Source organism: Lissotriton vulgaris, chromosome 8 (genome assembly GCF_964263255.1).
Source record: "Lissotriton vulgaris chromosome 8, aLisVul1.2, whole genome shotgun sequence".
Lineage (NCBI taxonomy): Eukaryota > Metazoa > Chordata > Amphibia > Caudata > Salamandridae > Lissotriton > Lissotriton vulgaris.
In genome coordinates this window covers 1,076,425,843-1,076,439,442 of record NC_141696.1, presented here as the reverse complement: position 1 = coordinate 1,076,439,442, position 13,600 = coordinate 1,076,425,843, and positions in this window count along the sequence as shown.

The following is a 13,600-nucleotide window of genomic DNA, read 5'->3' as shown; positions in this document are numbered from 1 at the left end:
GTTCCACGCTGTATTCCACCCTCAGTCAGCGGGTTTGGTCGAGCGGTACAATGCCACCTTGAAGCTTAAGCTGGCCAAAATCGTGGCGTCTACATCGTTGAAGTGGCCAGATGCATTGCCGCTAGCACTGCTCTCTCTTAGATCAGTACCCCACTCACGAACTGGCCTTACGCCCTATGAGGTGGTGTTTGGCCGCCCCATGAATATCTGGGGGGTGCCCAAGCCGCGATTAATACATGATGTGCCTTGTGTTATGATGAATGATTATTTGGCACGATTAACAAATGATTTGCTCTCTATTCACCAACAGGTTCGAGAAGCGCTCCCTGACAACTCTGCTGGAGAGGGCCACGATCTTCGTCCTGGGGATCATGTGATGATCCGTTCGTTTGAAAGAGCAAGCAGTCTGGAGCCCAGGTGGAAGGGCCCCGAGCAGGTCCTTCTGGCGACCTGCACCGCCGTACGAGTGACCAACAGGAAGCGGTGGGTGCATTCGACACATTGTCGCCGAGTCTCTCCGGATCTGGTGACTCCTGTTGTGCTGACTGATTATAAGGAGATCTTGGAGAAAGAAAAGAGCCCAGCTGTGACGTCGGCCGAAGTGGAGGGAGCCTTCCCGGACCAATCTGCTACCGGAAGAGAGCGCTACAATCTACGTCTGCGATAAGAAGTTTTTTTTTTGTCCTTTTTTATGACTGGTTGGTAACCGCTCCAGGTTTGTGAAACGGAAACCGGGAATTCCAAGGGGGGGGGATCAGTTCTGCCAGAGTAGCGACACCCGTCTTGGCCCGGAGAAGAAAACAACGGCTACCTCGGAGTTCAGCACCGCATTTTTCTTTTTTAGGTATACACGTACGTGTATCTGAGACTATTTGTGAAAACTTGTGAACAATTTGTGTCATTTGAGACTTTGCACAGACTTTCTTGAACTATGGCATCAACGGCATCTCGTGACAAGAAACTGTTGGGTGCCTTTCTTTTTCTTCTAACCATTGTGGTGATAGCTGTTATAGCCTGGGTAGTCGAACTTGTGGTGCCTGTGCGTGTACATTTGCTGCCGACTACCCCGGCACCGTCTGAACATTTCCATTTTACATTGCCCTTCCATGAAGAACGCCATCGCCAAACGTATTTAAATAACAGCTTCATTCAGATTCTTCACCACACGCATAACATGACCAATACCTCTAACTGCTGGGTGTGTGGAATGTTGCCTGGGCACCAGAAGAGAGGGGGCACCCCACTTATTCCACTCCCGTTTTCGCACAATGGGTCTTGCAATGCCTGGTACACTCTCCTCTTTACTTTGAGATGGCCAACAAAAGGGGGGGTGCTTTTTCGCCTAAATAAAGAATGTCCCCATGACAAGGATGGGTTTCCACGGGCAGAGGGTACACGTTTTGAATGGGAAGAATACAGGCCTGATAATGTGTCTGCCCCACGAATATATAGCAATCAGCGAAACGTGAATGTATCCAGTGCTCATGTTATAAATGTCATTGCCACCAAAGCCGATTTATGCATCAGAAACAAGGGCACGATTGCAGTGGGGAAAAGTGAATGTAATATTACTCTCACGTTTGATAGCCCGAATGGCATTTCATTTGTTGCATCTCGAAACACCTACTTCATCTGTGGAACGAAGGGGTACCATCAGCTTCCGGTGGGATGGTTGGGCACATGCTATGTATCGTTTGTGCTACCTCCTGTATTCATTGCCCCTCCGATGTATCATAACGACTATACTCTGTACCACGATTTTGTTTTGAACAGAGTTAAGCGAACTGTTGCTTTAGAGGACATTGATCAAACGGACACTGCATTACAACAGTATGTGGATTTCAATCTGGGACTATTCTCCTTTGTGGGGGCTGCATTGAACAGCCGGAAAATCAGACGGCTGACTCGCGTTGTCGAGGCTGTTGCGAATGACACTGCTATTGCCCTGGGGAATATTACTGAAGAAATGCAGATTTCCAGAATTGTCACCCTCCAAAACAGGATGGTGCTGGATGTTGTTTTGGCTGATCGTGGGGGGGCATGTAGAATCATCGGAAGCAGCTGTTGTGTTTACGTGCCTGATAATTCTCCATCTGTGTATGATGCGATTTCCAAGCTGCATAAGATAGCTGCCGAAATACACCCGGACAATGGAACTTGGACACTTTCTGGATGGTTCTGGTCCATGATTGCAACTTGGGGCTGGAAACTGTTGACAATTCTCTGCATACTTGTGGGAGCAATGTTCTTTATATGCTTGTGTATCCAATGTGGCCCTACCTTATGTTCAATGTGTCTATCAGCTTGCTTACCATCGAGGCGAGCTCTTGCCCATGACAAAATAATGCTACACAAAGAGGTGACACAAATTATGTTAATAGACATCGAGGATGAACATCCAGAGTATGTTCATTATGAGGTAGATTCAGCTACACGCTAAAAGGGTCGTCTGTCGTAATTGGCCCGCTTGGATTAGCGACTAGCTGAACCTACACGTTGTCCTCCTTAACTTGGCTATATACGATAAACGCCATTTTGAATGTTGCAGCGGCCATCTTAGACCATGAGCGGCCTCGTGGCCGACGTGCCCTTTAGTCCTTTGTCCGTTCCACTGACCACTCTCTTTGCCCAGCAACAGGCTATTTTTAGTACTGGTCAAGCCACACATGCGCAGTTCTTACTGACCCGTAAACCCTCAGGAATGTGCCGCTAACTGACCAACGGGTTTGAAACCCACCAATGAGCTGGCAGTGTTCCAAAACATGACCATATATGTCTCTAAAACTGTGTCTTAACTTATGCCGCCTATCTTTTATTGCCCCAAAATTGTATATAAACGGGGTCACACCGGTGTTCGGTGTGATACCTCTTGCATTACCGAAGGGTGCTGTTTGAGTGTACCACCACCCCATGGGGTCTTAATAAACTTGTTCTTTGCATTTTACAGTTTCCGTGCCAACAGTTCTTGTGTGTAAGTGGGTAATCTCTGGAGCGTGTAGGCCTTGGGAACCCCGAAATACTTCACATTAGCGCAAACTATACAGATAAGTTAATACTGGTTAAAACTGCATACTTTTCCTGGCATTAATTGATTTTAAAAGGAAGGTAGCTGTGTAAAACCACACATCAGGGTGTTGAAGGTTAAAAAGCAGTCTCATGGAGTCCTTTACAGTCCTTACTCCAAACTTTACAAACACAGGTTTAAGATAAGCAATCCGCAGGTGTTTATACAGTTGACAAAACAAAAGGAAGTGCATAGTGCTTTGTAAACAGATGTTATCACATGGGCATGGGCCAACAGGGGGTAAACGCTGTTGTGGGACGGCCACTAGGTTGTGGGCTATCCCAATTCTCCATCTAGTCAGCACATACCTGTGGGACTTCCAGGTCACCTGCGATAAATACGTTTGAAAGCCCGAAAAGTCATTTAAATCATGATATAAAATGCAAGAGGAAAGTTCAACATTGTCTTGGTGCCGTCTGTTGGCTTGGTGATTTAAAAAAGAGTTCTTGATTTCATGTTTAGCTAAATCAGAGGCACCACAATTGTTAGTAAAAATATCCAGGCCAAAAATCTCCTGGAAACTATCCACATTATATTTTATCCATGGTATCCTTCGATAGTTGTCCAGGGACAAACAGTCAGAAATAATTGATCTACACAAGGACGTCTCTTCTTTCATCCATATCGAGCGCCAGAGCATAAGTGGTCTCAGGAGAACTAAATCGGAGAGATGGAAAATACCCAATTCTTTGTGCACTAAAACGTTGGAAACTGAGCTAGGTAGACACAAAAGTCTCTTTAAAAAGGTGTTTTCCTCAACCTGGAGCGATCCCGCCGGGGCATGGCCCCAGACACCTGCCCCATACAGGGCCGTGGAAAGACATCGGGACTGAAATATTTTAAGCATATCATAGACACGCCTGTCACCCAACTTCGTAGCCAACGTAAATATACCGTTTGAACTGCTTGCCATCTTAGACCTTACGTTATTGTGCTCACAAGACCATTTGTTATATTTATTGTTTGAAAAGGTTACCCCTAGATAGGAAAATTTATCAACAAGTTGAACCTTGTGCCCATCGATGAAATATGAAAAGGGCTTCTTTCCGTTCCTCCTCCCACATTCCATTACAAAGGTTTTGGATTTATTGATCACTAGCTTTCTTCCTTTGATAAATAGGGAAAAACCATCCATCAACCGCTGGAGGCCTTTGGGGGTGCGTGAAATTAGAACCGCGTCGTCCGCGTATAATAAAACTGGGATGCCATCACCGTGTATTGTTGGAGCATCCACTGCCATGGATTTTAGAATGGAATCTATCTCGTTGATGAAAAGAATAAAAAGCAGTGGGGCCAACACACATCCCTGTCTGATTCCACGCCCGATTTTAAACTTGGTGGTACATTCCCCTTTGGTACTGTAATGTTCACAAGCCCGTAATTTGGAATACAGTCGTGCCAAGAAAAATACGATACCCCATTTCAATAAGCTTGGCCACAGGATGGCGTGATCCACTAGATCGAAGGCGCTACTTAAATCCACAAAGCAGAGATAAATAGAGCCTGTTTTAGCTAGGGTATATTTGTCGATGAGCAAGTCTAGGTTAAGACATTGCTCGATCGTACCATGGCCTTTCCTGAAGCCAAATTGACTATCAGCCAGTATACCGTTTTCCTCCACCCATTCTTCTAATCTTACCATGAGAACTCGGCTCATGACTTTTACGGAAGAATCCAACAGGGAAATCGGGCGATAGTTCTTAACATCCCCACGATTGCCTTTCTTGAATATTGGGACAATTATGGATTCTTCCCATGTTGGAGGCACCTCATAGCGGACTGCAGCATTAAAAATATTGGTTAAAAGTGGGCCCCATACCTCGGGTACTAATTTATAAACATCGATTGGGACCCCATCCGGACCCTGAGCTTTCCCCCCTTTACTAGCCCTGATACTATCTAAGACCTCTAGAACAGAGATGTCGAGTGGCAAATGGGGCCATTTACCCGCCGTGTTCTCCCTTACACTGCCTGAGTCAAAGATTTTATAGAAATGAGAAATCCACTCTTCCCTAAGAACATTGGTTGTTAGTTCAGGGATTTTTTCATCTTTAAGGAAGGGGGAATTAATTGTTTTCCAAAACAGGGTACAATCATTCAATTCAGCAGCCTGGGCCAGGTTATCCCACGCATCCTGCTGGAGCTCCGCTTTCCTGCGTATGAAGGTTTCCTTATAACTACCTCTGAGACTTAAAACCAAGCTCTAATCTCTGGGTTTAGCTGCTAGTGCCCTTTTTAGTTCTTTGAGGGTTAATGTACAGGCTTGGTTAAACCATCCCCGCAAACGACCTTCCTTATACTTAGTTGTGATAGTAAGTTTAGAGTCAATTACAGAGTTGATATAAATAAAACGTTTTATGGAGTTTGCAGTGGCATCACCGTCATCTAAAATCCCTACTATTTCTGTCAAACAACTTTTTATAATAGAACCAGACGCAATCTCAGCATTGTCCCCTTTCCATCTGATTCTCGTACCGTTGGGGCGGTGGTGTTCCATGTTGTTGATTCTCCCCGTGTTAGGGGTCCCTTTATTCTCCCATAACAGGGCCTCTACAGTCAAACAATTATGGTCACTAAGCTGCATATCTACAACTTTAGGTGCCATAATCCAGGGTTCTAGGCTCGAGGAGATACAGATGTAATCGATCACAGAGGTGGCTCCACGGCCTGTGAAGGTGGGGGTGTATTCCTCACAATCATTTTTGTCATTAACCATGATATTCATATCATGTCCATGGAGGAAGAGATTTAATGATTCCCCATAGTGGTTATGTTGAAAGTGTAATACACCATCTCCTTGACAATTTACCACCCCGCATAAATTTAAGTCAGAAAACTGGCAGGTCACAGCATTAAAATCCCCTGCCATAAACAGATCAAAGACTACATTAGAGGCTTTAATAATATCATCGAGGGCACTAGATAGTGCTTTTACCGCCTGATCCCTAGTGTTGTCAAAAATATTATAATAAAAATTAATTAAAAGGATGTTCCTACCATCCGCGTAATACAACCATAAGATCTGAGAATGCACCCCCACTTTTACATATTTTTTAACCAACAAAGGAGTTTCAACAGAAATCAGAACAAGAAGACCCCCCTTCGCTCTCCCTGACAAAGATCCAATAGCGGGTAGCTGATATGAGACGAATCCGTCATTGCCCTTAAAATCCAGGCACCAAGTTTCCTGTAAACATATAATTTCAAATAAGGCTAAAAATTCTGTTCAACCCAAACAATCCGATTTAGACCTAATACCTGCCACATTCCAACTAGCAATATGGCAGCTACAGAAACCTTCTCCATAGGGTGGTCGCCCACTACCATGCTGGCATTGCCCGGTGGAAGAGGGATTAGGAAGGAGTTAAACAAATTTGCAAATGATCGCTTACATCTCAAGGCTCTACAACAGTTTTCCTTGTTAAAAACATTTAATCTCCTTGCAGATGAACACTGTGTTGCCAAATCTACTTTAAATAACTCCAACTTAAATACCAGAACTATCTAAGCATTATCATCAGTCTGTCAAAAATGGCTATCATTTCTGGGATCCTTAAAATGGATATTAGCACTTAAAATGAGTGAAAGTAAATAATATACTCTTGTTGAATAAATGATAAGGAATCTCTACATTTTTATCTGCCAGTGTTAACATGCAATTTCGTGGTCTGTAAGTAGTAATTTACTCCAACACATCTATCAAATCAGTAGTAACATGAAGGGATATGCTCAAGAGTTTTCAGAGTAACCCCTTGCGACATGTGACACTGCTCGCAGAACCTGGCCTCACAATACTCCCATAAAAATATTTAGCTTTACATGGATGATGCCACAGTATTTATAATTTTGCAGAATTCATATCCTCCTAACGGCCGTTCATTAAAGGTCGCCTATTATTTTAGAAAGTAATACTTTCATTGGTAAATACAGATATCACCGAGTGCAGTATTTCCTCCCTGTTACTGGGTTCAGCACTGCAGAACTGTGAATACTACTGAAATATTCCATGTTTTCCCATTTATAAGATGCAAAACTAGGAATGAGCAGTATTTTCCCTCCACAAATTATGTCACACTTTGCCCAGCAAAATTTGCACGGGAAAAACACTACAAATGTATTCAACTTTTGTTATCACAGTTCTGTATACAAATATATTCAATAACTTTTTCCCTGCTTCTTTTCCAAAACCATTGAAAACATGTCACAATGCGTTATTGTTCTCTGTTGACTTCATGACACATTGTAACGCCCTGTTCACCTTTGGAAAACACTGAGCTTTATATCTATAAAACAAGTGTCTTTGTTCGTGACTAATATCACTGTGTTCCTTTCGCTCTCCCATCACGTGAGTAAGACCTTCATAATCATTTTCGGGGCTATGTGTGAGCTGCCACTAGCTCAGCATTTTATAGTACTGAAGTGGCTTAGTTCAAATTAATCGCCTCAAAAGGCAATATAATTATTCAATTAATCTGAAATCGGGGTTATGTAATTCATTCCCAATCTGATAATACAACCTTGTTGGTGTTGTGTTTTCTCATATATAAGGTTATATAAGGTCCCTAGTGCTCTGATCCTCTAGCCCACATTCTTCATAAAGTCCACATCAGAGGTTCAATTGAAAGCCAGCGCTCTGACTATGTAGAGCCACTATAAAGTATTCTCAGTTATTTAATGCGCTCTGAACCTCAAAGTGTCACGCCCCTGAATCTTGCACCCAGATGTTGTGTGCACTGTCATATACCTATGTACTCTGACACAACGTAGTTTCCTTGTTTGTATTGATCCGTATACCTGCAGCTCCATGCCTAGTCAATCAATTCCCTCCGCTACCTTTCCCTAATTGAAGGTTTCGCAGAGGAATAATTTGCTGAATGTATAATTCAACGTTGCTAACTTAAATAGATAGTAATAAAGTGTTACGTGCAAAGCTGCCCTGTCTGACTCTATGCAGACATTTAAATATATCACCTTCCCCTAAAGACAAGTTACATAAGGGAATAAAGTGCAAAGTGGCAGGTGTAATGTTATACATTGACATAAATATTTTTTGTTTAAATGTGTTTATTAGCTCAGTTAGAGATGTAGAAGCATGCTCTTGTGAGTTCAGAACCGGCGCTGTTGATGGAGAATAATCCCACTGTAGATCTGCAGCACCATGGTGGGTCCTTTTTTTCCTCCGTACTGTCCTCTTGCCCTCTCTGGAGCCATTTCGAGCTGGGTCGTGGTCACTCTCTATCGCACTAGTACCAGAGTCAGTGCCAGTGTCAGTTCCTGTATTGATCTCCGATTCCACCTCTGAATCATGTGACCATCTCAGGTCATCGGCCCCTTCAGATATGGAATAGAAATCAGAGGGATCTCTATCTGTGTCCAGTGAATCGGACACAGTATAGTCCTTGCACTCCTTATGTGGTTTTAAAGATTTTGTTGCACTTCCTTTAGGTTTATTTTTCCCCCCTGCATCCTGCCCCTGATGTATAGCCGATTTTGCAGTGTCAGTTTCAATTTCTATCTCACGATCGTGCTCAAGCTCTGGCTCTTGCTCATTACTCACAGTCAAAGTCATAGTGTCTATTAGAGACAAAGACCCATCAGTATCTTCAGTGTTTGTGGGAGCAATGGTGGCACAGGGAGATGTATGTTGGTTATTGTCTTCTGTAAGCTTCAGTTGTTTATTAACAGGTTTAGAAATCGTTTGTTTTGACTTCTCCCCCTCCCGACTAGGTTCACAAGCACCATCTGCTGTCCCGCTCCCCGTCTCACCTGTAGTTTCCAATCCTGGAAAGGAGGGATCATCCATCGCTGTAGTCGTAGATAGGTGAGGGGTAGACGGGGTAGACGGGGCTGGTATTTTTCTTAACAGGTCAACCACTTAAGGGCCAGGTCGGGGTGTAGTTTGATGCTGCTTTAAAGATTTAGCTTGCTTTGACGGTGCCAAATTTTGTATATTTTCAGGGCTAGGGCTAGGGCCAGAGCCCGGAGTACCGCCTAATCCTTGTGTGCCAGTACGTTTCATTGCCAGTTCCCTGTCACGGAGAGCCTGTTTTGCTGCCCGAGTTTTAGAGGCTGCAGCGGCCGCCGCAGCCGCGTTCTTTGGAGCCATCTCTCTTGTGTCCACCAGGGCGAAAGGGCTGCTCTCTAAGTGGGAACGAGGTTCAGCCAGTGCAACAGGACTGTCAGGAAAGCAGCCCACGCTGTGCTGAGCTGCAGCGTCTCCAGTACCTCCGGTTCCTTGGGTGTGTCCTAGAAATCGTATCACCGCAAATCCAATCAGCGAGGAGAAGAGGGTAAGGCGGGAACGGAGCTCCAAGGTTGTAGCCGAGTCCGCCGCACTCCGCTGATTCCCAGCACAAAACCCTTCCATTCAGCCTTCAACACCGCAGCCAAAGGCAGGCGATATAAAAAAGTAAGTCCTGAATCGCTACTTTGTTGCCAGAGCAGAACAGAGCTCCTCCGTCCAGCCTTCTAAACTGCAGCCGATAGAGAAAGCCCTGAAGCGCTACTTTGTTGCTACTTTGTTGCCGGTGTTTAACATTTTCACAGTGTAGCCGGTGAAAGAGAAACCATTATTTCTTTCCGATCTCCTTAGCTCCGCATTGATTAATAAATTGCACTGCCGCCTATTTCTCCAGATATGAGCATAATCCAGCGCATTTTAGTACTCGTCAGTGCAGCCTCTCGCAGCGATCTAAGACGCCGCCGCCATCTTGCCTCGAACTGACGAGGGCGCCCTCCGCGCACAGTGCGAACACAGGAAAAACCACTTTGTCTACACAGGAAGTGCACTGAGAAGTGGATTGTATAACAGGAAACGGGTGACACCCATGATTATTCTGCCTTTATAACCAACTAAATTCACAAACTCCCCCCCCACCACCTCCGATAGTCTCCATTTCACCTTGAGCAGGTCCCACTCCTGCGTGTGATACAGCACTAGCAGACAATAAGAAATTATGCGTGGTCTATTCATAAGTTCAAGAGATGCAACCCTCTCAGGTGTTTGGGCTGGGTGATTTAATTAAACTCCGACGAGAGCAATGTTAGGAATGGACTCCAACCCTTCTGGAACGAGTCAGTGGTGTTGGTCAGGGTAGCTGAGACCCGCTCAATCCCCAGGATATGCCAGAGTTAATGCAGCCAACCCCTAAGTGTAGGGGAGGTGGTGGAGCCCCAGTGAGACAGTATATTTTGCAACTCTGTGCCCAGTGCTAACCCCATTTGACGTCCTCTCATGCTTTTAAGTGGGTATGTGATTGGGTTGGGTAGGCCTTGGATAGCATACACAGGGAGTCTAGGGATCTGTGTGTCAAATAGCTAATCTATCTCGTCAAGGATTTTAGTCCAATATTGAGACAGCAGTGGATAATCCCACGAAATGTGTAGCAATGTCCCCTCATTGTAACATCCCCACCAAGATTTGGGGCTCCGTTGTGGATTACCCCTATGGAGACGCGTAGGTGAGAGATACCAATAAGTAGCTATTTTCATACCGTTTTCTATACTGGCGACATTGTGAGTTGTATGTTTTGCCCTACAGTAAATACCTTCCCAGTCTTTCTGCATAAGCTCTCCACCCAGTTCCCTCCCCCACCTCTGTTGGCTTGGTGTGGCCTGAGTTTGAGGGCTATGTCTAACCATGTCATAGATGTCAGATATGAGTCCTTTATCGTGAGTTGTGTAATTAGCCATTTTTCATATTTGGTCAGCCGACGGGACCCTTGTTCCCTCACCTCCTTCTGAAGTACCCAGTGTCATAATTGCAAATATCTTACCCTCTTGGATTCGGGAATACCGTATTCAAGCTTCATTTAAGAAAATGGAAGAACTACAGATAGATCAAACAGGTGGCCTATCAATCGACAAGAGGTGTCCCGCCATGCCGGAAAAGCTTTATCTAACATCTGAGGTGTAAATTCACTATTACAAAACAGGGGGATCAAGGGGGACGGGAAGGTAGTGAGATTCTTTGTTGTCGCCACCCCTTCCCAAAACCTTCAGCACGGATTTGGTGATGGGCGAACCCAGCAGTCCGCTGGGACATTGAGCCTTCTTTATAAAGGGAACCTTTCAGAGCAGAACCCCCACCAATGCTCTATCCTGATAGAGCCTTCTTCTTTCTGATTCCGGCCACGCCCATTCCACTAAATACCTCAGTTGTGCCTCTTTACAATAGCTAAGGAGGTCCGGTATCCCCAAACCACCAGCTTCGGGTTTCATATATACCAGAGCCTTACTCGTCGGTACTTCCAGCATCCCCTTACAGCCAGAGGGACGCTGGAAGTACAGACGGACAGAGCGGTGCTTCAATTACCTGCGCTGTGAGCCAGGTGAGGTGAGGCAGTACTCTCCTGCACAATATGCTGGGAGAATGATTCTTCACTAGTACCCAGGTGAAATATTTCCTTTTTATATATTTTTTCTTAACACATCACTAGCAGTAGCGATACAGGTCCTGAGGAATGCAGTGGATACCTCTGTGATCCGAAAATCTGCTGAAACATGTCGACCAACCTGTTGGTAGCTATTAGGTGAAACTACCAATTTCGCTCTTTTTAATTCTTAGAAACACTGAGGTCTTTAATAAATAATTTTTCCTCATAGTTATCTAATTTTATATATCACTATCCTGCACTTTTTGCACTTTAACACACCCCCTCGCACTGCTTTTCAGGAGCTCCCTGTGACCCAGTTATACCATCACTGGTCCTTATGCTGTCGATATTGACCATACTAAAATACCATCCTTCATGGTTAGAAGGAACCCACATGATGAAAAGGGCGCCAAGGAAGAGCTACTGATGGGTATTTTTTAACAACCACGAATGATGTACCCTGATTAGTGGACTATTGCCACTGGTTCTCACACATAGTCGTTTTTTTAGAAATTCGTTCTTTTGACCCTCCACTATTATTTGTATTTTGTTCAGTTACCTCCGGGGAGTATAGTGCTGAGTGGTCGTAAAAAATAATCCCTGAGACCCAAATAACCCTTGTTTAATTAAAACAAAGTCCTGTGACTCCTCTAAGATGTGGCGAAAGAGACCCCGGAGGTATTGGGTGTTGTCTGTGTCCTCTTCTTGAGAAGGAACACCTTCACACGGAAGTTGTTTCTGCGGGATCAATTTTCTAAATCCTCCGCGTAAGCCTGGAGGTCTATCTGTTGGGTGTGGAGCTGGATCACCTCTTGCTTAAAGTGCTCCTGCGATTCTTTGTGGTCCTCGATGGTGGCCACTGTCTCGCCAACCGCGTCCAAGTCTCACCGCACCTCCTTAATCTCGGAAGAGAAGTCTTTCCTGAGGGCTTGTAGATCATCCCACAGACTGGAGAATAGTTGCATCAAGAAAGCACGTGTAACCGGTTCTTCCAAGGATTGTGCTTTCTGCCCTCCTGAAGCGATTGGGGAAGAGCAGCCATCTCCTCCGCCTGCCCCGCCCTCTTAATGAGCATATCTTTCACATGTGCTGTGAGCTGTGAGTGGGCGCTCAGGGCAGCAGCAAGTGGATACGGTCAAGGGCAGTGTCAAGGATTCGGGCCACACTGGTGACTGCTTGCACTCCACAGGGGTGGGGGTTGCTTGAGCAATGAGCCCTGAAGACAGAGCCCAGAGGCAGCTGATAGTCCAGTGCAGGCATGGCGGGGCACTGCCGCGTGCTGTGCAATTGGTTTCCAAGTAAAGCTCCAGCAGTGGGAGACTGCAAATCTGCTCTCCAACAGGCCTGCTGCTTCCTGCAGCACTCCTGCCTGTGAGCAAAGCGTAGTGCTCCCCTGTGCATGCCCACCAGGCCCACACTCTGGCCCTCCCCTTCGTAACCGTCGAAGTTTGAGGGCCCCCACGTTCAACACCCCAGCGAAGTGCGCTCCAGGTATGTGCAAAGGCGCATTGCTTAAGCGATAAGCTGTGTGGGTCACTGGGGCACCCTCCTACCTCTTCTCTGGGCTCGGGGTCCACCGCCCTTGACTGACTGTGGCGAATGGCCCAATAGCTCGACACTCTGTACGTAGTAGGGGAGGGTTTGCAGCAGCCTAAGGGGCTTGTGGGGGACCTCGAGTTCCTCCTTCCCTGTGATGACACTAGCGCATGAAGGCAGCGTGAGGCCCCCGCAGCCTGCTCCCGGTCCAAACACCCAGGGCCACCTCAGTAGTAGTTGTGCTCCACTGTGCCAGAAACATTGCAATGCGTTGGAGATCCGATCCACTGACCGGGGGAGAGAGTTCCGCTATGCCCTCACCTGCAATGCTGGAGGCTCAGGTATTACTGCCCCCTGCAGCCCCAAGCTCTCGGCTGTGAGTTCAGCCGTCTAGCCCTCCATGGCTCCTCACGGGTCGCCGCTTGCCGAAGCTCCTCCTCTGCTTCTGGCATCACTGTGAGGGGTAAGCTGGGAAGGTGGGAAGACCACCTCTGCTTTCCGTGAAGGCCAGGACAGGCAGCCGCAGTCTGCAGCTTCAAGGAGGGCCAACTCCACCAATGGCCCGGCTCTCCTTGTAACTCTTAACTGACGCTGCCCAGGCCACCATTTTAGGTAGCAGGGCCCG